Source organism: Suricata suricatta, chromosome 5 (assembly GCF_006229205.1).
Source record: "Suricata suricatta isolate VVHF042 chromosome 5, meerkat_22Aug2017_6uvM2_HiC, whole genome shotgun sequence".
In the NCBI taxonomy this organism is placed as follows: Eukaryota; Metazoa; Chordata; class Mammalia; order Carnivora; family Herpestidae; genus Suricata; species Suricata suricatta.
The window spans coordinates 148,326,298-148,351,087 of record NC_043704.1 but is presented as its reverse complement, the minus strand read 5'-3'; the positions used below and the strand labels follow the sequence as shown (position 1 = coordinate 148,351,087).

General features: G+C 47.2%; 1 long non-coding RNA gene and 2 pseudogenes across 1 annotated transcript in view; 1 reads left to right on the top strand and 2 right to left on the bottom strand.

The window, feature by feature from the left end:
• LOC115292911 overlaps nt 1–196 on the bottom strand; it is a 4,462-nt gene extending 4,266 nt beyond the window's left edge. The window contains exon 1 of the long non-coding RNA XR_003909226.1: nt 118–196. This is a non-coding gene — a long non-coding RNA (uncharacterized LOC115292911). The remainder of the gene's footprint in view (nt 1–117) is intronic.
• Nucleotides 197–2,656: 2,460 nt separating this feature from the next.
• Nucleotides 2,657–3,982, top strand: LOC115292910 (annotated as a pseudogene).
• A 5,289-nt stretch (nt 3,983–9,271) lies between these two features.
• On the bottom strand, nt 9,272–9,479 carry LOC115293125 (annotated as a pseudogene).
• Between the last annotated feature and the right edge of the window lie 15,311 nt (nt 9,480–24,790).

Genomic DNA, 24,790 nt, shown 5'->3' with positions numbered 1-24,790 from the left:
GGCCACGTCACTCAGCAGCTGGCCCCCAGCAGGGCTGTTCTCCCACCTTTCAGTGCTTAAGGCAGGTCCTCCCCTTCCCCAAATCCTGGGTCACCCGCTGCTCCCCAACCCAGTTACCTGCCAGGACCCAAACAGCCTAAAAACGAACATGGCGGCCGTGGGCGGTTAATGGCCGCCCCAGCCCTCAAGTCTCAAGAGGAGCGCGTCTGAGCATGTGCTTAGCACAGCCAATCAGAGGCAAGGAAGAACTGACGGCCGCATCTGAGTGGCTGGCCTGGAGGTCTCTCAGCCAATCAGAGCCAAGTGAGCTATGAAGCAGCGCTGGGGCGTGGGGGGCATCCTTCCACCTGCTGCGGGAGCCGAGTGGGGGTGACCTATCTAGGGCTCGGGCCCTGTGGACAGTGAAGGCCAAAAAAAGGAAGAAAGTCTTGGGAGTTCATTTGGGGCCAGAGCCACGGGAATCTCTACAGGTCTCACCCTTGTGCCCTGTCCTGGCTCATCGCTGAGAACTCCGGAAATGCCCAGCCTGAACTCCCACTATTCCTTCCGCCGTTAATGCCTTCTTGCTTTCCTTCCCATTTGACCTCAGTTCTTCATTCAAAGGCCAACTTAGTGCCACCTTCTCCTCTAAGTTTCCACCAGCCTGGGAGCATCTGAGCTGTAGTCATCGTGCATTGAGACAGCGCTGTGCCTTGGGCCCTCCCTCATCAGACTAGGAGTTCGTCACACAGCCAGAAAGTGGAGGCAGGATTGCACAGAAACGACCTGCAAGGGCTTTGGAGGCCGAGGCCACGCTTCATTCACAGCCAGGCTCCACAACCACTGTGCTGTGTGACCTCAGGGAAGGGAATGAACCTCTCTGCCGTCAGTTTCCTCGTCCGCAGAAGGGAGGAAGATGGAAAAGCCTCCATCAGAGTTGTTGGACAGATTTAACTGTAAAGAGTCAGCTAAACCTAACTGACTCTTCTCACTTCGCTACCCTGAAGAGTGGGAGTTCAGGGGCTGAGGAGGGGAGGGGGCATTGATGGCAAATGTCACCTAAAGGCTCCTTTGGGAGGAGGCACTTCCAGATTTGGGGCAGCTCAAGATGGCATTGGCAGGACTGAACCCAGCCGGTGGCCGCTCCCGGGAACTGTTCCGTAGCATCAAGAAAATGGGGGTGAGGTCCCCTTACCAGAAGGGTTCCGGCAGGAAGGAAGGCCCTTCAGCAGGTAGAGCTGAACAAGAAGACCCCCTTCAGGCTTTATCCCAGACTCAGAACCTGTGACTGAGAAAGGGACAAGTTCTCTGGCAGTTTCCCCTCTGGGCCCGGAGTCTTCTTGTCTCTGAAAGGGCAGAACAGGGCTTGGTGGGCAGCTCAACCTTGGAAAAAAGCCCAGCCTTCCCAAGCACTTCCACTGTGCATCCTTGACCTCATAACCTTTCATCAGGAACACCTTCTGCCACTCGACCTGTGTCCCCTACCATTTGTCTCAGTGTTTCCGTCACTTTCCACATACTAAGTACCAAATGCTAAAATCCAGCTGCCCCCTCAGGACAGACTTTCATCTTCTCTAGAGTGGCAGCTCTTTTTCAAGCACTCCCGGCTCTAATGGACTTAGAGGAGAAAAAGATGGCCTTCTGCTGCCGATTTCTCCTTCCCACAATCATGTCTCTGTCCTCCCTCTAAAGACCATCTCCTCTGCAGCTTAGCCCGTCAGACTCTGTCACCTCTGGATTGAAGTCCCATCTACCCACAATCTGCCAATCCCTTCATTCACTGAGGACCCTTCACCTGGCTGAAGCCTCACTCTCCTGACATTACTCTCCGTCAGGCTTCTCAGACGGGAACCCTGCTGTTCACTCCAGCACCTTGGACCCAGCTCTTCAACCTCATTTTCAACAATCCTTCCTGCATGTCACCTGGTCATTATTAACTTTGCCACCTCCCGCATGTCCATTTCAAGCATCATGTTCTCCAAAAACCACTTTGTTCTTTCCTACCAATCATCTCAATAGCTCTTCTGTGCACCATTTTTTTTAAAGAGAACTTATTACTTTTATGTACAGAAAATTCCACAGTGTCCACTCAGCCCAGTTTGGTGGCCAGTTCTTCAGCCTTTGCCTTTTCCAGCTTGGCGTTGCGAGCCACCAACTTTGGACCCAGCACGCTGCCTTCCCAGGGATGGGGGACCTCATCATATCTCTCACTGGACTTGGTCCTGATGGCTTCCATCGGCTCAGCCAGAGCGCCTTTGTCTTCCGAGGTAAGCTGTGTGAAGGACAGGTCTCCCGTGGACCAGATGTCCCAGCCCGGCCTTCCCCTTGGTGATGCAGCAGGGGACACACGGCAGCCAGGAAGACAACCAGTTCGATGGGATTCACATCGTGTGTGATGACCACCAGCTGAGCCTTCTTGTTTTCCACTGAGGTGGTGACAGTAGTGACTCCAGCGCAAAGGACCAGCAGCCTCTTAGCAGGGACATCCCCTTTGCTGGTAGCTTTCGTCAAAGCCCTGGCCACCAGTCTCTGCGTCTCCTCTTGCTTTGTCTCTGGTCTGTATCTGTGGGCCAGCTGAGGCAGTCGAGTAGCTGTTTGGGGGCGTCTAAGGCCTGGGTGAACTGGTTGGTCATCGGAAGCACTTTTAGACATTTATAGAGAATAGCGCTTTGCTTCAGCAGCCGGATGTAGCGGGGCCATCTTGGGCTGGATGTCCTGTCCGATGCTAAAATTCTTGGTCCTTTTCCTAAACATGAGGACTGACTACTTTCTTGGCCTCCTGCTTCATCACAACAGCAGGGGTGGGGGCCACCTTCTTTCTTTAACCCTGCTTTCCTTGGGAGCTACTGGATGGCTGGAGGAGAGAGCAGATTGCCTCTCACTGCCCGTAACCCTCCTTGTTTCTTTGCCTTCCTTCCACGTCATGACGATGCTGTGGCCTCATCACTAGCGTTCTCTCCAGGAATCATCAACTCCTTCTCCTCTCTGTTCCTAAACCCTCCTACTTGGGAGAACCCCAACCCTGGTCAATTTAACTCTACTCATCTGTCACCGGAGTCTGAGCAGCTTAATGTGGTGGAAGAAAAAAAACCAAATTGGTCTAACAAGTTGGTGAATAGTCTTTTTTCTTTTTGGTGGATAGCTCTTAAAAATGAATAAACGTTAAAAAATTTTAATAAACAAAAACTCTTTATTTGGCCTTGGTTTTGCCCATAGGAGTTGTGAACCTATGACATTCTCTTTGATACCGGGCAGTCTTGTTTTCCCTATTCACTTTCTTACTGGTTATATCATCAAATTCTGAAGTTCTCCCTAAAAGACCCAAAACTTACCAATATTTTAATGTACAAGGACTTGAGATTTTCATTTTGGGGGGAAAATTCCCTCTAAATTTTAATTGGAAGGTGGTTAGAATAATGCTTTACAGAAAAATTGTATTAACATGACATTAGAAGCCTGTACTTATGTTACAAATCATATACAGTCCTTTTTCGGCCATCACTGGAGCTGCAGAGAGGCCATCATGAAGTTCAATCCGTTTGTGACCTCTGACCGGAGCAAGTACCGCAAAAGGCACTTCAACGCCCCTTCCCACATTTGCAGGAAGATTATGTCGTCCCCTCTTTCCAAAGAGCTGCGGCAGAAGTACATTCGTTCCATGCCCATCTGGAAGGACAACAAAGTACAGGTTGTGCGGGGACACTACAAAGGTCAGCAAATTGGCAAAGCAGTACAGGTCTACAGGAAGAAATATGTCATCTACATTGAACGGGTACAGCGAGAGAAGGCAAACGGCACCACGGTCCACGTGGGCATCCACCCCAGCAAGGTGGTTATTACTAGACTAAAACTGGACAAAGACGCAAAAAGATCCTCGAACGCAAAGCCAAATCTCGCCAAGTAGGAAAGGAAAAGGGCAAATACAAGAAAGCAACACTGGAGAAGATGCAGGAATAAAGTAATCTTACATACGACATGAAATAAAAACTGTCAAAATGAAAAAAAAAGAATCATATACAAATTATTTATGGTATATGCACACTGATCACCAAACAAATAGCAGTAAATTCAGACATACACAATATGGAAAGAAAAAATGTCGAAGTTTCTTCCCATTATATCGCACTGGCCAAAATAAATACAAGAGCAACACAGGTGAGATGCCAGGGGCCCAGTGGGCTGAAGTAGAGATTACAGTGCCCAGGTATGGGATGGCCTTGAGTTTTGCCTGTGCAGCTCAGAAAAGTGGCCTCTCGTCTTTGCCTCACTCTTTAACATAGGCCATTTGCTCCCCATAAAATGCACAAAGTGCCATATCATTAACAGTGAAAAGTCACACATTTTTTAAGATATTATTTTTAAATAATCTCTACACCCAGCATGGGACTTGAACTCACAACCTTGAGAGCCACATGCTCTACTGACTGAGCCAGCCAGGCGCCCTTCGAACATCTTTATTATAGAAATTAGTAAAGTAATTTTAAAAGTATGTCAGGGCCCTGGCTGGCTCAATCAGTTAAGCATCGACTCGATTTTGGCTCAGGTCACGATCTCAAGGTTGAGCCCTGTGTTGGCCTCCGCCTGGGTGTGGAGCGTACTTGAAATTCTCTTCTCCTTCTCCCTCTGCCCCTCCCCAGCTCACTCTTTCTCAAAAAAAAAAAAAAAAAAAAAAAAAAGCATGTTATTTCTTGATTATAAAGAGGCATCAAATAAGATTATCTTTCTTGAAGCCTAATTTCCTGTTTCACTGAATTTCCATCTCCCTGAGGCCTTCTCTGGGCCATTTCCACAAAGGGATCTTCTCCTCATGGTTATGCCTCCTATAAAAAATATACTGTTGTATTTTTGTACATAAATTTATGGGCTTCGTTTTCTCCTTATGGACCTTCTATATCCTTTTTTCATTCTATTAGGTTCAGGTGTGAAATATACCCAGTGCTCATCATGATAAATGTACTCTATTTTTTTTTTAATTTTAACATTTATTTATTATTGAGAGACAGAGAATGAGCATGGGAGGGACAGAGAGAGGGGGGAGACACAGAATCCGAAGCAGGCTCCAGGCTCCGAGCTGTCAGCACAGAGCCTGATGTGAGGCTAGAACTCACTGTGAGATCGTGACCTGAGCCAAAGTCAGACGCTTAACTGACTGAGTCATCCAGGCGCCCCTAAATGTACTCTTTAATCCCCATCACCTATTTCACCCCGTCCTCCTACGTCCCCCCTGGTAACCTCTATAGTTACCTATAGAGGTTCTCTATAGTTAAGAGTCTGTTTCTTGTTTGTCTCTCTTTCTTTCCTTTGTTTGTTTATTTTGTTTCTTGAATTCCACATACGAATTAAATTATATGGTATGTGCCTTTCTCTAATTTATTTTGCTTAGCATTATACTCTCTAGATCTATCCAAGTTACTGCAAATGCAAGATTCATTCTTTTTTATCACTGAGTAACATTCCATTTTATGTATATATCACCTCTTTTTTTATGTTTTTATTACTTAAGTAACCTCTACACCCCACATAGAGTTCAAACTCATGACCGTGAGATCAAGAGTCACATCTTCCACTGTCGGAGCCAGCCAGGCACCCCTATATCACATTTCTTTCATCCATTCATTATTCTATGGACACTTGGGCTGCTTCCGTGATTTGGCTATTGTAAATAACGCTGCTGTAAACATAGGGGTCATGTATTCTTTCAAATTAGTGTTTTTGTATTCTCTGGGTAAATACCCAGTAGTGTGATTACTGGATCATATGGTAGTTCTATTTTTAATTTTTTAACAAACCTCATATTGTTTTTCACAGCGGCTGCACCAGTTTGCACTCCCACCAACAGGGCACAAGGATTCCTTTTTCTCCACATCCTCACCAACACTTGTTGTTTCTTGTGTTTTTGATTGTAGCCATTCTGACAGGTGTGAGGTGATATCTCCTTGTGGTTTTGATCTGCATTTCCTGATGAGTGATGTGGAGCATTTTCTCATTTATCTGTTGGTCATCCGGATATCTTCTTTGGAGAAATGGCTACTCATGTCTTCTGCCCATATTTAAATTAGATTACTTGGGGGTTTCTTGATGTTGCGTGTTATAAGTTCTTTATATATTTTGGATACTAACTTAAAATTTTTAAAATATTTATTATTTATTTTTTTGAGAGAGAGAGAGAGCAGGCAGAGGGGTGGGGGGCAGAGAGAGAAGGAGACAGAATCCAAAGCAGTCTCCAGGCTCCAAGTTGTCAGCACAGAGCCTGACGTGGGGCTCAAACTCATGAACTGTGGGATCCTGACCAGAGTCAAAGTCAGACACTTAACTAACTGATCAATCCATGGACCCCTAGATACTAACTCTTAATCAGATATGTCATTTGCACATATCTTCTCCCATTTAGAGGTTGTCTTTCAGTTTTGTTGACGGTTTCCTTCGCTGTGCAGAAGTATAGTCCCAATAGTTTAATATTGCCTTTGTTTCCCTTAGGAGATACATCTAGAAAAATGTTGCTACAGCTCATGTCAGAGAAATTACTACCTGTGCTCCCTCCCAGGATTTCTGTGCTTTGAGATATCATACTTAGGTCCTTCATCCATCTTGAGTTTATGTTTGTGTAAGGGATAAGAAAGTGGCCCCGTTCTCCCGACACCCTTTGCTGAAGAGACTTTTTCCCATTGCATATTCTTGCCATCTTTGTCCAAGATTAGTTGACCATATAATTACTTATTTCTGGGCTCTTTATTCTACTCTGTTGATCTACGTGTCTATTTTTGGAATTGTAATACCTCCATTTTTGTTTTTCTTTTTCAAGATTGTTTTGACTCTTTGGGGTTTGCTGTAGCTCCATACAAATTTTGGAATTGTTCTGGTTCTGTGAAAAGTGCTGCTGGCATCTTGATAGGGATGGGCTTTCCTGACTCTGTCACAGTGCCCTCCCCTCACACAAATGCTACAGCTTGGACTCTGTCCAGGCCGTCTGGGGACTGAGTCCGTGCCTGACCTATAAGCAGTGTCTTATGTGAACAGCAGCCGTGTTCCCACCTGCAAGTGTGCTGGCTCATTCTTTCCAATTCTTCATATTTAGGAGGTGGTTAGTTTTGGTTCGGCATCATCTAGAACCATTGAAAACCAATTATAGTCTTCCCAATTAACTCACTGTTTCCAGCGTTGATCTTTTTTTTCCCCAACAAGACTGTGCTTTATTTTTTTAAGGCAGGGTTGTGATTTCCATTTACTCTTGACCCTCTGTGCCTCGGCTAGTACAGGAACGCGGGCGCTTCTGGAAGAAATGAGGGGGTTGAGAAGGTAGCCCTTTGGTGAAGAGGAAGACATGTGGAGTTTGGAGCTGGGTTTGGGAACAGATACGTCCAGCGACATTGAGAAATGCGAACGTGACCTTTTTAGTCCACAGTCATACAGACACGTTGTTTTGGCTTCGGGGTATTCTCACATTTAAGCCTGGTGGGTTCTGTGATGTGAATGAACTTTCTGTTCGGCCACGCCCTTCTGGGGCCTGCTGGGACAGGTGGCCTCACAACCACTCGGCTGTCTTGGGTGGGGTAATTTCCTTGTGTTTCACTCAAAAGATGTCAACTTTGATTTCAGTGATTGAGGCTGATCTTGGCAACTTTCACAGTCAAGCGTTCCCAACACGCTTTAAAGTGGCTCTCATGGATAGCGTCCTGAGTTCTGTGTATAGTAATACGCGCCATGCTTGCTGCAGAAGACAGAGTATTTTCTCTGACCTGTGCTATCCCTGAATCCGGACTTTTTAATTTCTTGCACTGTGCCCTGGGTGGGGAGAAACCACACCGCCGTGGGATTTCAACAGCAGCATGGACCCCCTTCTGCCGGATGAGTCACTGGCTCAGAGGAGGGGCGGGCCCGGGAACAGGGCTTTGTAAGAACAGGGGCAGGACGGGCCTCTAGGCTGGGCTGAGATCTTCCCATCGGTTTGGGAGCTCAGTTTAGGAATGTGCCCACAAGGTTCGAGTCTGTCGTGGGAGCAAGGAGGGAGAGGGTGAGGATCCGCCCAGAACACACGGTCCCATGCACCTCGTGCAAGGGGGCGAGCAGGCCGCGGCACGTCCAGGTTCTCCGCCGATTCCAGCGGAGGCCCTGAGAAACAGGCTCTGTCGGGATCTCAGCAGCTACACCCTCCACAAAACCACAACGAACTCTCTGAGGCGGTGTCCCTCCGGGACAGGTTTTCCTAAAGTGAGGCAGACCAGGAGGTAGGCAGAAGCCCACCTCAGAGGAGGAGACGTGGGAATGGCGGGTGTGTGGCCCAGCGTGCACCAGTCTGCCCAGATGGGACACAGGCCACATGGCGCCCTCTGATTTTGAAGAGCCACTCCCTCCTATTTGGGTTCCTTTCTCTTTTGCTTTAAGCATTTTCATTCTCGAAAATGAGAATGTGCCGGATGTGCGTGTGTCTGTGTATGTGACTAGGAACCTCAACGTTCATTGTCGCATTTGTCAATTTTGCAGGAATGTGTCACCACCAAACTCACCGTGTTGTAACACTGGACCCATCTCTTTCCCGCCAGCTGGCCTCTGTGAGTGGCATCCTCGTGCCTGCCCGGACACTTCCATTGCCACACTCTCCGCCCACAGGCTCGGCGGCCATGTTGTTCACGCATTAGTTCATCAGTGGTCTAATATCCTAATATTGGCTGCAGTTTCCTGTATTTCCTTTTTCAATTTTTATAAGCATTTATCATTAGCTTAAGTTAGCTTATTTATTGATTTATTTGTTTTAATTTGTTTCCATCGCCTACCCGTTTGGGCTCATTCACCACCCTATTCCCAGTGCCCCGAGGGTCCAGCATGAAGTAAACACTCTGTTATGAAGTTGGAAAGCGAATGAACAAATCTATGTAAGGTGTTTAGGATGTTGTAAGCAAGATAATTTTGCTCATTCTTGCTTCTTTTTTATTTTTTTAATGTATTAAAACTTGTGTTTTACATTTATTTATTTTTGAGAGAAAGAGCATGAGCAGGGGAGGGGCAGAGAGAGAGGGAAACACAGTATTGGAAGCAGGCCCCTGGCTCTGAGCTGTCGGCACAGAGCCAGACGTGGGGCTCCAGCTCACAAACTGGGAGATCATGACCTGTGTTGAGGTTGGACACTTAACCAACTGAGTCACCCAGGCGCCCTCATTACTGACAGTTTAAAAAAATTTCTTTGATGGGGCGCCTGGGTGGTTCAGTCGGTTGAGCAGCCGGCTTCGGCTCAGGTCATGATCTCAAGGTTCGTGGGTTCGAGCCCCGCGTCGGGCTCTGTGCTGACAGCTGGCTCAGAGCCTGGAGCCTGCTTCGGATTCTGTGTCTCCTTCTCTCTCTGACCCTCCCCTGCTCGTGCTGTCTCTCTCTGTCTCTCAAAAATAAATAAAAGACATAAAAAAAATTTTTTAAAAATTTCTTTGAGCACCACAGCTCATTATACCTTATTAAACTGATAAGAACAGATACTACAATTGATCTTAGCCAAAAGGCCGGGAAGCGATTCATTACACCTTATAACGTGTAGTGCAAATACTTGAGATTTGTCAAATTTGGTCAAATAGGAAGAAACCTGGATCACGCTTCTTTGGTTTGAGGGAGTAAGATCCAAGGATCCAGTAATTAATCTTAAATATTACTTAACGTTGGTGACCGTCGGTGGCGAATTGATTGCTGATGATTCCTTGGGGTGTCCGGAACTCTGCGTGGGGCCGGCACCTCTGTTGCAGGGTAGGGGCGTGAGACTATTGCCAGAAGTCATTCTACCACGAAAGTTAGCAGTGACTTCATTACACTCAGAAGTTGAGGGAACCACATAAATATATCCTGTTAAATCCAGTCTAGGTATATTCTTGCCTCAGTATTCCCTTAGTTGGACACCCCAAAATCTCCACGGCCACCCCTGAGCTTCTGACATGAGATGGACAGACTCCAAGTGTGAAGAGCGCAGCCTTGACCAAGTGCAGTTAGGTATCTGTTGTCTGTTTTATTCAATATGATCGTGTTATGTGTCTGCCGCTGCACTGGAGATAGAAAACTATTGCTTATAACACATCTGCATTAACTGATCCTGACTTAACAACTCTAAATTTTTTTTAATTTTAACATTTATTCATTTATTTTTGAGAGAGAGAAACAGAGCATGAGCAGGGAGGCGCAGGGAGAGAAGGAGACAGAATCTGAAGCAGGCTCCAGGCTCTGAGATGTCAGCACAGCGCTGGACGCGGGGCTCGAACTCACAAACTCCGAGATCATGACCTGAGCCCCAGTCAGACTTAACCGACTGAGCCATCAGGTGCCCCTAACAACTCTAAATTGTAGACAACTGATAGCAATGCAAGATAATTATTCTATGTTGAAATGCAAACAAATTCTGCCCAAGCGCGGGAAGCCTTGTCTCCTTTTATACCTTCATTTCAGCATTTCTGATCTATAAATCAGATCTTGTAAAAGATCTGTAAATCTTCTTTGTTTATTCCTTTGAGTTAGATATAACAGCTAGCCTAGTTCCCTCTTATGCTTAAAATGAACTCTTGACCGTGTTTACTTTATATCTGTGTGAAAGGCATACTTAATCCTTTAATACTAAAGTCCTTCCCAGGCCTTCCGAGGAGCCCATGCAAGTTGCAGGGGTTTTGCCACACAGTGAGCTTTATAGGCTCATGGTAAATCTTCCACTGGAACTAAAAATCCTGATACCGAATGAGCCACCCAGGCACCCCTCTAAAAACAAGTTTTAGAGGGGTGCCTGGGTGGCTCAGTTGGTTAAACAGCCAACTTCAGCTCAGGTCATGATTTCACAGTTTATGAGTTCGAGCCCCGCTTCGGATTCTGTGCTGACAGCTCAGAGCCTGGAGCCTGATTTGAATTCTGTGCCTATCTGCTCCTCCCTTATTCATGCTCTGTCACTCTCTCTCTCTCTCTCTCTCTCTCTCTCTCTCTCAAAAATGAATACATGTTAAAAAATTTTAAAAAAGAAGCTTTAAAAAAGAAAATCAGCTATAATATACAAAATTATCATTTAGTTTCATATAATAGGTAAATGTATATAATATATAAAATTATTTGAGTCTGAGGTTATATGTACGTAAACAGGATACGAAATTAGAATCAGACTATATACATAGGATAAGAATATACTTATTGTTCTGTCGTACCTGGGAGAAGGTTCTCATGTTAAGAGCACTTCCAAACCAGCAGCTTAAAGACTGTAACATTCTATGTTGTCGGTGTTCCATAATTCATTGATTCATTCTTATATTACTTGGCCTGGCCTTTAGATTTTTAATCATTTTTCAATAAAAATGTTTCTTTTTTTAAAAAATTTTTTTAATGTTTTATTTATTTTTGATACAGAGAGAGACAGAGCATGAGAGGGGGAGGGGCAGAGAAAGAGACACAGAACCGGAAGCAGGCTCCAGGCTCTGAGCTAGCTGTCAGCACAGAGCCCGACGCGGGGCTCGAACCCACGAACGTGAGATCTGACCTGAGCCGGAGTCGGAGGCTTAACCGACTGAGCCACCCAGGCGCCTCTCAATAAAAATGTTTCAATAGTGCTGTGGGACGCCTGGGTGGCTCGGTTGCGTGTCTGACTCTTGATTTCGACTCACATTACGATCCCAGGGTCCTGGGATGGAGCTGTGGGATCCAGCTCTGTGTTGGGCTCCGTGCCGCATGTGGAGTCTGCTTGGGACTCTCTCTCTCCCTCTGCCCCTCTCCCCTGCCCTCAGGTAAAGTAATAAGAATAATTCTGCCATGACGTTTCTTTAATCTTAATGATTAGCTCTGATTCAGTCCAAAAGAAAAATTACTTTGAAGTAGACTTCTTGAGTCAAATGGTACATTTTCTGGCTTTCAATACATATTCTGAAATTTTCCTATAAATAGACTCCCCTAGGCCTCTCACAAGTATACGAGTGCTTATTTGCCTGTGTCTTCTTTATCAATGAAAATGTTCATATTTAAAGACTATTTGTGTGGCGTCTGGGTGGCTCAGGCAGTTAGGTGTTTTGTCTCTTGATTTCAGCTAACGTCATGATCTCATGGTCTTGAGATCGAGCTCTGCATCAGGCTCCACACTGCATGTGAGTCCCATGTCCTGCTTGGGATTCTCTCTCTGCCCCTCCCCTGCTTGTGTGTGCTCTCTCTCCCTCTCAAGAAAAAAATAAAAAGAAGACTCATGCTCCGTCTCTGTTTGTCAAAAAAGACTAAGAAAACAGCTCAGAGACTGAGCTACCCAGGTGTCCCAAGAGTTTTATTTAAGAAAACTTAGGAGCGCCTGGGTGGCTCAGTCAGTTAAGCCTCCAACTTCGGCTCAGGTCATGATCTCATGGTTCGTGGGTTCGAGCCCTGCGTCAGGGTCTCTGCTGACAGCTCAGAGCCTGGAGCCTGCTTCAGATTCTGTGTCTCCCTCTCTCTCTGCCCCTCCTCTGCTCACGATGTCTCTCTCAAAAATAAATAAAGAAAGAAAGAAAGAAAACATTTAAAATAATTAAAGAAAATGTGGTAGATACATACTGTGAAATACTACATCGCCATAAAAAAGAAGGGAATCCTGTCCCGTGCTACATGTAAGCCTCCAGGACATTATACTAAATGAAACAAGCCTGTCACGAAAAGACAAATACTGAATGATCTCACTCATATTAAGTATCTTAAGTAGTCAACATCGTGGAAACAGAAAGTGGAAAGGTGGTTACCGAGAGCTGGGGGAGGGGAGCGGGGGAATCAGCACTTAATGGACAGAGCGTTTCAGTGTTACAAGACATAAAAGTTCGAGAGATCAGGTATGACAGTGTGGACGTAGCGGCACCTGGCTGGCTCAGCTGGTACCGCAGGTGACCCTCATCTCCAGATTCTGGGCTTCACGCCCCTCCCCCACTCACACTCTGTCTCTCTCAAAAATAAATAAATGCTAAAAATTTTTTAAAAGATGGTAATTTAATGTTATGTTTTTTTAATAACAAAAAGACCTAGCGGATTAAAATTTCAACTGAAAAATATAAAAACTAAAAATTAAGAACTCAATATATGAGCTTAAGAGCGGTGTTGACACAACTTAAGAGAGATTTTGAGAACTGGAAGATAGGTTTTTTAAAAAATCCCAAAAGGGGCATCTGGCTGGCTCAGTCAGGAGAGCATTCGACTCTTGATCTCAGGATGATGAATTCAAGCCCCACGTTGGGCACAGAACTCACTAAAAAGGGAAGAAGGGAGGGAGGAAGGAAGAAGAAATGGATCCTTTACAAGAGGCAGTTTTACCATGAAGCTAATGAGGTCTATCGGAAAGAAAGAAAGAAAGAAAGAGGGGCACCTGGGTGGTTCAGTCAGTTAAGCTTCCAACTTCAGCGTGGGTTATGATCTCATGGTAGGTGCGGTTCAAGCCCCGCATCAGGCTCTGCACTGACAGCCCAGAGCCTGCGGCGATACTTAGTCTTCCTCTCTCTCTTGCCTCTCCCTCTCCCTCTCTCTCTCTCTCTCTAAAATAAACATTAAAAAAAAACGGGGGGCGCCTGGGTAGCTCAGTCAGTTGGGCGTCTGACTTCGGCTCAGATCACGATCTCACAGTCTGTGGGTTCAAGCCCCGCGTCGGGCTCTGTGCTGACAGCTCAGAGCCTGGAGCCTGTTCAGATCCTGTGTCTCCCTCTCTCTCTGCCCCTCCCTTGCTCGCTTTCTGCCTCTCCCTCTTTCAAAATAAAATAAAGACATAAAAATTATTTTTAAAAAGGAAGGAAGGGAAGGGAAGGGAAGGGAAGGGAAGGAAGGAAGGAAGGAAGGAAGGAAGGAAGGAAGGAAGGAAGGAAGGAAGGAAGGAAGGAAGGAAGGAAGGAAGAAATGATTATTTACCAGAGGCAGTAATGAGGTCTATCAGAGAAGAAGGAAGGAAGGAAGGGAGGGAGGGAGGAAGGAAGGAAAGGCAAGCAGGTAGGAAGGAAGAAGAAAGAAAAAGACAGAAAGGCAGAATTGATCACTTACAGGGGCAGTTCCAGCAGGAAGCTGATGAGGCCCGTCTTCTGTCTCCTTCGGGAAGGTCAGCCTCGCGCAGAGGGGCCAGCACAGCGGCCTCAGCAAGCCCCGCACGCAGCTGGCTCTCTGCGGACTGCTCACCTCCCGCTCCAACACCGCCTCGGAGTTACCGCCCCTCATCTGGAACCCCAGGGCGGGGTCCCGACTGCGTGCCTTCGACCAGGGCCCGCGCTCCCCCACACCCCCCAGCCTACCCACCCCTAACACTCTGAACAAGGTACAGGGGCATTCACCAGAATGGGCTAGGAAGCTGAAAGAAGTGTTCCTAAATGATCAATAATAAAAAATAAATTTACATCAACCCTTCCAGAGAGTTTTTCTTTTCCCTGTTCCCTATTCTCTGAGTAACATGAGATGATAAAATATTGTTGCCCGACGAAGAGGCATTTGAATGGTTTGAGGTCAAAAATGTATGGGAGGCGGGCACCTAGGTGGCTCAGTCGGTTAAGCCTCCGGCTTCGGGTCAGGTCATGATCTCACAGTTGGTGAGTTTGAGCCTCACATCGGGCTCTGTGCTGACAGCTAGCTCAGAGCCTGGAGCCTGCTTCAGATTCTGTGTCTCCCCCTCTCTCTGACCCTCCCCTGCTTGCACTGTCTCTGTCTCTCAAAAATAAAAAAAAATTTTTTTTAATGTATGGGAGGAAAGTATCACTGGAGATGGGTTGGCAGTTAAATGTTTTCATTAAATTTTGTTTCTTTTTTTTTGATGTTTATTTATTTTTGAGAGAGAGAGTGCGCAGGGAGGGGCTAAGAGAGGGAGACAGAAGATCTGAAGTGAGCTCTGCACTGTCAGCACAGAGCCCGATGCGGGGCTCAAACTCACGAAGCGTGAGATCATGCCCTGAGCTGAAGTCGGACGCTCAACTGACTGAGCCACCCAGGTGCCCCTCCCTTTAATTTTGTGATAATTGTGGTATTCTTCCCCATTTTAAAAGTTATACTTATTTGTGACTCCTTTTCTCTTTCTACATATCCACATTTACACCCGTGGTATTCATAACTTTGATCCTTGAAAGTTGTACAGGGTTCAGCCTCCGCAAGCTTGTCACTAGACCCACTGCAGGAGTACGAGAAGGAATGTATAGCTGTAAAGGTAATGGGATGAAAAAGAACAATTTTTAAGATCCTTAATCAAGCTGAAGGAAGTATGAAAGGAAGGAAACAGGAGGACGGGAGAGCCAGAACAACAAAGCGCACGGCAAGGAAGGTGGGACTCAGCCAGCCCACTTCTAGGAATCACTTTCAACTCAATGGAAAGATTCCGACTTGTTCATAAAACATAACAAGACAGAAAGATAGGAATGATGACAGAACTTCGTATTTCTAGAAATAGAAATTGTCTTCCACCTCACCCTCCTGCACGCCCTTTTCCTCAGACACGTTGAAAGTCTGGGTTTTGCTTGCCTGTGACAACTCTCTCCCTACATGCATAGTGCACACTTCTGCTGGCTCAGAAGGGAACTCCAGGTCTCCTAGGCAACAGTGCCACTTATTAACATTTGATACATCCAATAAATGTAACTCTTTTTAGTGTACATTTCTGTGAGTGTTGACAAAAACTAGCAAAACCCCCAACCGAGCCACTTACTGCTCCCAGAACAAAAACCAAATCAGTAGCAACTATCTAGCATTGTTTGGTGCTTTATTCAATTATGTAAGAGGCTTCTTATAAAGTCGTTCTGGAATTTGCTCTTTTCACTCAATTTTAGGGTTTTTAGATGTGTCAATGCAGCTCCGAGCCATTCATTTCGACTTCCGTTGACTAAATAGGTGAAATTAACACTTCTCTCCCTCCATTGACATGCTACTTGCTGTGACGTAATCCAAGGAACAGGGTCGCTCTGTAGGTCCCGATGCCCTAGAATCTCTGTACAGCCTATCCCTGAAGGTGACATGACTGAACCTAAGTGCCCACCCCACCTTCAGCTTTACAAGAAACTGACAAATCCCCCTGGGAAGGGGCTATACCCCCACCAGCTGTGGGCAGTGCCTAGGTTCACCAACACCTTCTGGAATTGGACTTACATTTTTATCAAGTTGATGGGCATCAACTGTACCCTATTGTTGCTCGAGTTGGTGTTCCCCAGACGTCTAGTATAGCTGAGTCCTGTAAGTTATTTAGCCACATCCTTTACCAGCTTGTAACAATGAGGTTATGTTGGGACACTTGGCTGGCTTAGTTGGAAGAGCACGCAACTATTGGTCTTGGGGTCTCTTGGATCTGAACCCCATGTTGGGTGGAGAGCACGGTTAAATAAAACTTGAATAAAATAATAACAAATAAAAATTATGTTTCCGAAGTTTTCCCAATTTATGTTTCCTAATTGGTTGGTAGTTCTTTATTCTGGAAACCAGTGCTTTGTTAGTTATATGCCTTTCCTCGGGTCTTTTTCCCCCCACTTTTTGATACTGCTCATTGAGCAGGTTAATATTAAAAAAAAAATAACTGGGTCACTGGGGCGACTCAGTCGGTGAAGCATCCGACTGCGGCTCAGGTCACGATCTCGTGATTTGTGAGTTCGAGCCCCACATCGGGCTCTGTGCTGGCAGCTCGGAGCCTGAAGCCTGCTTGGGATTCTGTGTCTCCCTCTCTCTGCCTCTGTCCCATGTGCACTCTGTCTCTCTCTCTCTCCCAAAAATAAACATTAAAAATTTTTTAAAAAGGGGCGCCTGGGTGGCTCAGTCGGTTAAGCCTCCGACTTCGGCTCAGGTCAGATCTCACGTTCGTGGGTTCGAGCCCCGGTCAGGCTCTGAGCTGGCTATCAGCTCAGAGCCTGGAGCCTGCTTCCAGTTCTGTGTCTCCTTCTCTCTGCCCCTCCCCCTCTCATGCTCTGTCTCTCTCAGTATCAAAAATAAATAAAACATTTTAAAAAATTAAAAAAAAATAACTACACCCTTTGATCACAAGCACATCCTGGTTGTCCGTGTGTCCTGCCCCGGGGCGGGTCTCCCTCCCAGGTCCTGGCTGCCTTTCACTACAATATTGCCTGTGGCCATGGAGAGGGGCCAGAGCTCCGCAAGGAAATACTTTAGCCAGCAAGAGGCGCTGTGTCTGTCACTGCTGCTCACAGCCTGCGGGGCACAACTATCCACCCAGAGCTCTCCACACAAGGAGGCCAGAAAAGACAGCTGAACTTTTCCCTTAAGTTTTCTATGTAGTCAGATGTACTGACTTCACCTGTTGCTTGTGCCTTTTCATATTAAGATGAGTGTATCATAAAAGTCACCTACTTTGTTAGAAAACCATCATGATTTTCTAATTCCAGAACACTTCCCCCATCCCCAGTAGATGTTGATAATGTAGGAAGGCTATGTACATGGGTGGGGGGAGGAGCTGGGGTGGGGATATAGGAAATCTGTACCTTCCACTCATTTAAAAAATGTTTCACAGGGGCGCCCGGCTGGCTCATTCTGCAGAGCATGTGACTTTTGATCTTGGGATCGTGGGTTCAAGCCCCATGTGGGTGTAGAGATTAGTTAACAGTAAAAGCTTTAAGAGGCGCTTGGGTGGCTCAGTCCGTTGTCGGACTTCTGCTCAGGTTGTGATCTTTGCGGCTCAAGGGTCTGAGCTCACTGCTATTGGGCATGGAAGCCACTTTGGAACCTCTGTCCCCCCAACCCCACCCCACCCCACTCATGCTCTCTCAAAAATAACCTAAAGAAAAAAGACAAGACAAAAAAAATTTTTTTAAGTGTCTTAAAAAACCCCCATACTGATCACTGTCAATTCCCCCCAACCTCCCAGCACCCACAACTAGAACCTGCTTTGTCTCTGTCATCTATTTGCCTGCTTTGGCCATTGCATGTCGGTGGAATGATGTCTAGCTGGCTTCTCTCACACCTTCAGGGCTCACCCGCCTAATAACCTGTATCAGCACTTCACCTTTTTTATGACAATAATATTCCATTGTGAGACCATACATTTGGAGACCTATTCGGCTTGTTTCCACTTTCTGGCTACTGTGAAGTGAGAACAGGACTATCACCACTCCCGCACTAGTTTCTGTGCGGACAGGTGGTCTGTGCTCTCGGACGTGTCCGTACCAGTGGCGTTGCTGGGTCCCGCTTCACGCTGAGAACTGCCAGGTGTCTGTGCCACTTTACAATCTCAGCAGCCATGCCTGCGCCTCCAGCGACCTTCCAGAAGGGCTGCCCCAGGGGCCAGCTGCCTGTAAAGAAGTGTGGTCACCACCAGGAGGACTGAGTCCCTCCAAGCTCACCTCACTCAGTGTTGAGAGACCAAAAGCGCTGGGGCGCTAGAGATGAGGTGATTTGTTCTAGTGCTTTCCTTCTCTGGGTTTCCCTCGAAATGGGTCCTGCCTCATTTTACCAGCAACTTTTCCTAGATCTTTCAGAGGTCTACACGACCTTCCTCTTGAGGAGATTCCTTTCCTTAAAAAAAAAAAAAAAAAAAAGAGAGAGAGGGGCACCTGGGTGGCTCAGTCGGTTAAGTGGCATCCAGCTTAGGCTCAGGTCATGACCTCACGGTTGATGGGTTCAAGCCCCACGTCAGGCTCTGTGCTGACAGCTCAGGGCCTGGAGCCTGCTTCGGTACCTTCCTCTCTCTCAGACTCTCCCGACTGTGCTGTCTCTCAAAAATAAATAAAAAACATTTTTAAAAAAGTGCACCCATCCAAAATTTTACATCTGAGAGTGTCTCCCCTGTGTTCAGCTCAAGATAAAGGGACAGAAGTGAGGGACGCGGAAAAGGAAACCGGGAAGGGTGGCGGGGACTCAGTCTGTGACCTTGTTTCCATCTAGTCTCCAGGAAAGCTGCTCCTCAGGGTGTGTTGAGGATGGTGTCACTGGGGCAAACCCCCGCTATTTTATATTTTTAAATGTTTGTATTTGAAACAGAAAGAACATGCGGGAAGGGCAGAGGTCAGGGTGGGGGAACTGAGGATCTGACAAGCAGAACCTGACACGGAGCTCGAACTCCCACGCCGTGATGTTATGACCTGAGCTGAAGTGGGACACTCAACTGAGCCACCTAGCTGACACCTGCTGACACGGGGCCAAGTGGAGGAGGAGGAGCAGAGGTTCCCCGCGGCAGGAACTTGAACAAGGGAGTCCCATCCGTAGTAAGAGCCCTGGGAACTCTCCTCACAGAGGAAAGGGACACAAGGCAGGAGGAAGCCTCCTCAAGTCCACCCAAAGGTCAAGCCGAGGCTGTCTGCAGAGGCTCAGGAAACGGGTGAGCACTTAGTCCCAGTGAAACATGAAGTCTCCAAGCGAGCTGTCTCTATCTACCTGGCATGTATGATCCCACTTCTTCCTCAGGCCAAGCTTAGCCCCCGAGGCTGCATTCCCACCCCACCCCCCACCCCCGGGGGGAACTGGGGCCACTGGGAAAAAACACTTATCCCTATCCCTCTCTCAGGACATCTGCTCCTCAGCCCCGGGGCTGCACAAGTCCAGGAATGAGATCATCTGGGCTCCCTCCCATTCCCGCTCTTTAAGACCAATGCCAGGACCACCTGTTTTGAAAGCCCTGCCTGGACCCAATCTGGTGAGACTGCAGCCCTGGGCCACCCGCCTGGCAGATCTCCTTTCCCTGGAGCGCCAATCCACACGCCCGTATTTATTCTGGATTCAAGGATCACACGGACACAGATATCCATGGAAAAACCCTCCTGTTTATTTGATTAAACAAAAATAAAATAAGCTGCATAGGAACAATTTTAAAGTCCAAAGAGACACCAACTTTGTTTTAAGGCCGTCGTAGCTGACACAGCATCTCCTTGCTACCTTCTCCAGCCTTCTCTGAGGACCACAGCGATACATTCAGAAGCCTTGTTAGCTAACACACAAGTTTTCGAACACTTTCCCATTGGTTCTTCCCCTGCTCATTGCCTGTCATGCCTGCAGCTGCAGGGTAACCTCTAAGATTTAAAAGTAAAAATTCAGAGGGTAGGAAAACCAACCCCGAATGAAAACAAAAACAAAAACAAAAAATAAAAACCCCTTTAAAGGTCTGGGGGGAAACCTTTGCTTCCCCTTTCTTCGCTTAACTGCTGGGATCTGCACCGCCACTGCCATGCCCGTTGCAGGATGGTTTCTGAGACCTGGGGGGTGATTCTGGGGGTGCATGTCCCTCGCATCAGGTCTGCCTTAGACCCCAAAAAACTTACAAGGTTTATAACATGTGGCGACACGCCCATGTTAATTTCTCCAATTCTGCACTTGACCTTTTTCACAAAACAACCCAACACAAAGTCCTGTGTTCTACACTTAATTATTTTGCTGACCAGGCATGACAGCTAATGGACAGTATTAAGCAAGATTTATTTAAAAACAAACAAAAAAAAAAAATCAAAAAAACTACCCTCCCACCCACCCCATGATAACTAACATGCTAGTTTAAAAACAATGTCCCTTACCCACCACCCACCCTCTCACCTGCATTGATTTTAAGGGAAAAGAATGGGGAGGGGAGGGGGAAGGAAAGAAACCTTACCACCCTAGAAATGAGAACATCCCAGAAACGTGAAGTCTTCCTCTGCAGAAAAACCACTACAGACTGCTAAGAAACATAAAGAGCCATCACAGAGCTGGGCCGAGAAAGTAAACACTTCGCTACACGCGTCAACGTTCGGTCCGTGTGCTCCGTGACAGGGCCGTGAGAGAGACACTACCTGAGCTTGGAAGTGAATACAATCATTAAAAGGAGGTCTAAGACCATGTGGAGCCACAAAACTTTTAGAACCATTGCTGGTTAGACGATGATGGAGAACACGCCCCACCAGGCTGGCTTGTTAACCCGTAAGATCAGGGGTAAAAGTAGACATCGCTGAGTATTTCTTCACCGTGACATGTCTGAACCCAATTCACAATAATTACAGTGGTCTCAGGACCCTCTTCCGACCAAAACAAAAATTAACTAGGGGAAGAAGAGAGCTGGAGAGGCCATACAGTATATCGTGGTAATGTGCTTCAACTTCATCAAGTATTTAATTTAAAAAAAAAAAAAAAAAAGGAACAAAGGAAAAGAACCCGCCAACATGTCACCTTTGGTCGGAAAAAAAAATAAACACAAAACAAGAAGAGTAACACACTTCACCCGGTCACTGTTCATTGCTGCGATGTCAAGGTGACAAGGACCCCGTGAGGTCCAGGAAAGGTACACACACAATCACGAAGTCTAAAGGATTCTTGTTCCCTTCAAATATTTGAGGTTTCCAACAACTAGCTCCTTAGAATTGCTCCTAAAAGGGTAGATTTGCAGACATTCAAAATACAGATAAAATATTTTTCTCTTGAAGAGAAAAAGAGACCTAAAGGCCTTTATTTGCAATTAAATCCTCAAATAGGTCAGGTGAGCCAGTAGTTTCTAATACTGAGCAACAAGGTAACGGTGTGCATAACTGCTAGTGGGCGGGAAGGCCAGAATCGGAAGTCATGCTTGGGATTCAGGACTGCATTTGCCTGAGTACAGGAATATTTGGTTGCAAGGTTTTCTTTTTCAAGGTCAATCACACATTTCTCCTGGGAGAACTCAGTTCTGGATTTAGGAAAACATTCCCTTCTAAAGGTAGCTTCCCACTCACCCCCCCACCCCCACAGATTAACACTATGCTTTTCAGAGACCCATTAGATGCTAACATGAGGTAGGTGACTTTCGCCAAAAGAGAGGTAGAAACTAAACACAAGCGAACAGTGGGGCGGAATGGTGGATGTCCTGCGCCGCTGGCCTGCAGGAAGCCAGAGCGAGCCTTTGGAGAGCATCACACAGAGTACAAGGGTCTGACTTTTATACAGCCCTGGACTGCTGGACAGTCAAGGAGAGCGAGGTCTTAAATAAATACCCTAGAGGACTTTTTGGCACCATCGGATTTTTGTTTTTCAACAGAGACACAAGCCTACAAACTTTGGCATAGCTTTCACTATCTCCCAAAGAGGAAGACAGTACCGGTTCACAAACAGTACTCTGCTGCTTTGAGCCTGAAAAGACTTCCCTCCTGAAATCATTAAGCTTTGGCGTAGCTAGAACAAGACAGAATGAGCCAACCTCCAGCCATTCTCTTAGAACTCCATCACAAAGTGCCTTAACTCTGGCAACTTTTGGCCCAACACATAACTTAGATTTACGGTGCCCTTGGGTACCGCCTGGGGGCACTGGGCTCCATGGCCTCACGGGCCACCTTGTCGGCCACCCGACAGCACAGGGCCCCGAGACAGCACTGCTTCTTGTGACCAAGTAGCTGTCAGCCACGGGTTACTGAGATTTCCTTTACCACCTCACTACCCACACATACACACCCGAAACCAGTCCGAACTCCACACGCACACACGGACCTTCCGCCCCAGCCACCCTGCCCCGACGGGAGAAAACATGGGGATTATTGTCTGAACAGCACGTTTACTCATCAGGCACGGTTTACACTCCTTCCTCCCATGCCGACATCTTTTCACCGTGTTCAAGTTCAAGACTCCTCGACCCCATTCCTACCTACCCTAGCATCACCTCATAAGGGCCAGGAGGTATCCAGTTAAAAACCCTCATTTTCAATTGCCTCACTGACACTGGAGTTCCACACGCTGGCTCTTCTCCTCTTTGATCTGGAGCACTCCACCTCACACGACAAACACACTCCAAAGTGCTTCGCACCAGCCCCTGGAGGGCAGGAGTCAGTCATGGGCAGCCACAGACGGCCAGTGTTTTAAAAACAAAGGCTCCCCACGTGTGACCATGGTTCTCAAATGGCAGTGGTGCCCGGTTTTGGGTGCAGGGAGGTAAGGAGACGGGCTGGGGGGCGGGGGTGTTGTCAGCACCCCACACCTGCAAACTCATTCCGGGGGAGGACCTGCTAGCTTTGAGCCTGCAAACTGGCCCGTCTATTAACCAAGACCTGGTCATTTTGGTCCCGCGCGGCACCCCTGGCTTTGTGACCCAATTCAGGGAAATTCGGACTCAGCAGTTTTGTGGCACCGCTATTCACCAAGGGACTTCCTCATTCGGGCCCCGCCCGCCCCAGGGGCCCTGGGAAGGGCAGATCAGAGCACAGATGGGAGAATCAGAGGCAGTGACTACCTGAAGTAACTCATCCCAGGTTTCCAGGAACATTTCTAAGAATTTCCAAGATTTCTTCAAATCAAGCTTCACGAGCACTTAAAACCGGTTGTCTTTGGTGTTTAAAGGCTGGGTTGTTGGGTGGATAGGGAGGAAGATCAGCACCAAGTTATTCCAAAATTAAAAAAAAAAAATATTTAATCCTACAAACTCTTTACCAAAGGACGTAGAACTGAGGAGTAAATAAAAAGGCAACTGAACAGGATCTGGGGAACGACTGAAGATCAGATGCTTCAAAAAGGTGATTTGCCAAAACGGGATTTCCTGACGCCTGCCCTCCCCCCCGCCCCCGCCCCCAGAGCTGGAAGGCAGCCATCGGGCGCTACTCTCCAAGTTGTTGGTCCTTAACTGCATGCGGCTCTCCTTGATGCAGGGAGTGTTCCCCATTTCGGTCATTCAGAAACCCTAGCACTAAAGCAACGGGGAAGACGCTGGATCCCCGAATGTGGTGCATGTCCAGGAGGGCCGGATGGGAATGCAACAGATTGGCTTTGCTACGCTGTCCCCGGCGCCTCCTCTTCCTCTGGGAACGAGGCGTGTTAGCTCATTCCGTTCATTTAAAAATCGTCCACATCGCAAGGGGCATTTCTCTTACAAATAGGAACAGACACTGCCCTGGTCGTCCTTCAGATCCACAAGGGGTGTCCCTGTAAGCCCTGTCCTCTCGGGGGGGCACCGGCTTCTCCTGGGGTGTGCCTCTCTGGGCTTTGGGGGGGACCAGGGGTCCATGCAGGTCCTCACAAGCACAACACCGGCCATACCTACTTTCCATGTGAGAGACGGATAATGCCCAGAGACGCACAGGGCCCTGCACCTGAGTCCAGAGTGCAAGGACCCAACCCTGTAAAGTGACAGACGCCGGCCCACGGCTCTACACCCGGAGCCTGGCTCAAATGTTCATTCTTTGGTACCAAGAGAGAGAGTTTCACAAAAGGTATTACATCCTACATCGTGGGGTGAGGGCAATTTGGTTTACAAATCCGTTACATTCAAAGGCCTTGGGGGGGGGGGGGGGGGGGTTCGAGTTCACCACGAGGTCCCGCTGTGAGGCTCAGGAGCAGAGGGCTCTGCACAAGTGACCTGGGCTCTTCCCCTGTGACGTTCCAACATTCCGTTTCCCTGAACTTCCCAAGCAGGACAAAAATTGTGCTTTTAAAAGTACAAGTTCATTCCTTTGCTTACTCTTCTGAGGACAAGAAACACCTAGCATTAACAGGACGACATTCAAGCCAGGGTCGGGGACTGACCTCCAACCCTCCCTCAGAGTTCAGGGGGAGCCTGTTTCTTTCCCGTGCTCTCTGCGGACCAACCTGGCCCACCTGCACTCAAGTTCACGGGTCGGATGCCCTCTTTCTGAGAACGAGGTTGATTTTCTCCTTTTTCCTTCCACTAAACTTCATAACCAATAGCCAACTAAGAATACTTAACTTCTGAGAATACTTGCAATCAAGGCTCCTAAGCTACATCTATCCTTTTTTTTTTTTTTTTAGAAACCAAGGCGTGAAAAGAAACGTTTCTTTGGATGGTGGTGTAAGATCCTCACAAACACACACACACACCTGTAGCCACCACCATCCCTTAAAAGAAGCACAGATCACATACCCTAAAATATGGAGAGAAGAGTCTGCTTTTCTTGGCTAGCAAGCCACAGCCACATTTTCTAGAAGAAAAGATGCTGAACAGGATAAACACACTGAAGTATCCAAGGAGAACACAGAA